At 37.6% G+C, this 2970-nt stretch overlaps 1 protein-coding gene across 40 annotated transcripts in view; it reads right to left on the bottom strand.

Annotated features, from left to right (window-relative positions):
- Positions 1–2970, bottom strand: part of clasp1a (cytoplasmic linker associated protein 1a) — an 85531-nt gene that overhangs the window by 43083 nt on the left and 39478 nt on the right. The gene's annotated exons all lie outside the window — the stretch shown is intronic.

Below are 2970 nucleotides of genomic sequence, written 5' to 3'. Positions count from 1 at the left end.
GGGGGGGTCGAAATGGAAAATCTTAATCCTATGATGTCAACAAATGTGTCAAGCAAGACAATGGAAGAAACAGACAACCACTAGGGAAAGAGAAAAGAAAATTGGATAAATATAAAACTATATAATTTTACTAATTATTATAAGTTATGAAAGAGGGATATCAGAATCAGATTTATTTGCCAGGTATGAGGACACATACGAGGAATTTTTCTTTGGCGCATCGTTGCTCACACTGTGCTTACACATACAAAAACAACCAAAACAAAAATATACACACACTAATATATACATAATACAAACATACTCTAAACAGAAACAATATAGAGGCATGAGTGCAATGAAGAGTTCAATAAAAAATATTTAAATGTGGAGCATAGTGCAAAGAATACTGGGATAAACAGGATTAGTATGTATGAACATTATGAACATTATGAACAGTTGTGAAATAGGAAATGAGAATGATGAATAAATAACAAATAATAAGTGAGATATGAGAATGAGAATAATGAATAGTACTAAATAAGTGGAATAATAAGTGGAACCATTAAACAGGTGCTGTAGAGACCATGTTACTGGGTTTTTGACCAGAACTGAACCTGACACTGTGGGTCAGAAGTCAGCTGTTCATCAGAGAGATGGCTTGTGGGTAGAAACTGTTCCTGAATTTGTTGGTTTTGGCGTACAGTGCTCTGTAGCGCCAAATATCATTTGTACTATTAAACACACACACACACACACACAGTATATGGTCAGGTCCATTTCAGAACTCAAAGATGTGCTACCTTCTATGTGCACTAGGTGTCAGGATACACTGTGCACGTTGACACGATGCTACACATTGAAGTACTAAAAGTTGCTGAAGCTGCACTGGCATCAGCAGAGCCACCAGTAATCTGTCCCTGAACCACAGATTTACATAACAGGAAGGATTTTCTCTCCCCTCGCTGTACTCTTTGGAAAAAGAATAAAAGCCCAAAGACATAAGGGTGAAGAGAAAGTTCAGAAAAACAATTTCTTTGAATGTGGGGGGACGCTTATATACGCTAAAATGTTGTGTACATCCTGACAGGGAGGTGGTCTGTCTCATAGTCTCCATTTTATTGCCTTCACCTCTTGCCCTTTTAACCTCCTATGTCCCTGCACTGTTCCTATCCTTATCCCCCTCTCTCTCTCTCTCTCTCTCTCTCTCTCTCTCTCTCTCTCGTCATTATTTACTCATTTTCTCTCAGGTCTCAGTCCCCCTCCTGATGAGTTTCCCATCAGGGTCTTGGGCCTTGACCATCACATAGGCTGTGGTTTAGCCTGTGCCCTGTGGGCTTACATAAGAGACAGACGACTGGTGATCAGTGTTATGTCATAAACAAAGATGCATTGAATTTTACAATTTGTCTTTTTGTCAATAAAAATGTCCAAACATGGGACAATGTATTCCCTAGAGCATCAGCAAATGTCTTCAAATAGCTTGTTTTCTCTGACCAACAGTCCAAACCCCAAGGACTTTCAATCGACAATGATAAACCCCTACGAAACATGCAATGTTTCTGATGTACTGTGTAAAGAGAAAGGCCATTCAGCGCGGGAGTGATATTTTGACCGCACACAGACAGAATAGAAACACATTATTGTAGCCTGGCTTGTTCTGAGGACAATGAGCTGGCTGTCCCATTGAGACTCTACAGTCGACTGAAGAAATGAAGAACAGAAGCGGAGAATGGACTCTCAGTGGCCATGTAAGGCCACCAGGCAGCCGTTTCCTGACTGACTTGATTCCAGCTCGCCACCATTTTATTTTATTTTTTCAAACCAGACGGATTTTTAAAGCAAATTATTCCAAATCTTTCATGAAATAAAAAAAGGCGTAGCCAGCCTTGAGCCAGCCTAATGCATCTGCTGTCACTGCAACATTCAGGACTTTCTTCTAAAAGCTAAAAGTAAAAAATATCATTGATATTTTCCTTCTGTCAGGGACAGAACTGAGGGACATTATTTCCCCAAGCGGGGAACAGTAGATGTGTTCTGAAACAATTAAATTTCTTATGCTGCACTGTAACATTTATTCTTGTGTTTTATGTGTCCTAATGTTTCTATTTTGTTTTAGACTGTCCATTCATATATGTTTTATCTTTAAATTTCTTATGCTGCACTGTAACTTTTATTCTTGTGTTTTATGTGTCCTAATGTTTCTATTTTGTTTTAGATTGTCCATTTATATATGTTTTATCTTTAAATTTCTTATGCTGCACTGTAACTTTTATTCTTATGTTTTATGTGTCTATTTTGTTTTTAACTGTCTATTCATGTGTGTTATATGCTTATAATTTTTAACTGTTTGTACTTGTGTTTTATTTAACTGATTTTGTGTAAAGCACTTTGAATTGCCCTGTTGCTGAAATGTGCTCTACAAATAAAGCTGCCTTGCCTTGCCTTGCCTTGCCTCAGCTCGTCCTAAAGGCTTCAATATTAGGGTTCTTTATTTTGGGTGTGTTCTGAGTTTTGCTGAGCTATATCTGCATCCATCACATGAAATATGTCCCCTGCAAAACAAGGCAGCCTCTCACTCTATACTATTTATAATATACTATATATTACTATATATATATACTGTATTGTATACTATTTTTTCATGGTGTTCGTTTTCCACCACACTACCACAAATGGGTACGATTGGCATTAGCCATGAGTCTCTCATTCATCTCTTCCTACACTGCATGCCTTCAGTGAGAGACAGAAGACAGAAGAACTGTAGAAACAGGAAAACAAACAGAGAGCCTGGCAGAGAGATGGAAGTAGGCCTGTACGATTAATCACCCTGTTCACAATTTAATTTTTAAATCACTTTGATTAAAAAAAAATAATGACTTTGATTCTCATTTAATTTTACGAGCCGACTGCACAAACGCTGTTTCTCGGAAAACTTTGTTTCAAATGTTTCCATGAATGTTGTGTGATTCAGTGTGAAAATGAATGGAA

Source organism: Etheostoma spectabile, chromosome 11 (genome assembly GCF_008692095.1).
Source record: "Etheostoma spectabile isolate EspeVRDwgs_2016 chromosome 11, UIUC_Espe_1.0, whole genome shotgun sequence".
Classification (NCBI taxonomy): domain Eukaryota; kingdom Metazoa; phylum Chordata; class Actinopteri; order Perciformes; family Percidae; genus Etheostoma; species Etheostoma spectabile.
The sequence above is the reverse complement of the archived record's forward strand: the minus strand, read 5'-3'. Positions and strand labels throughout refer to the sequence as shown.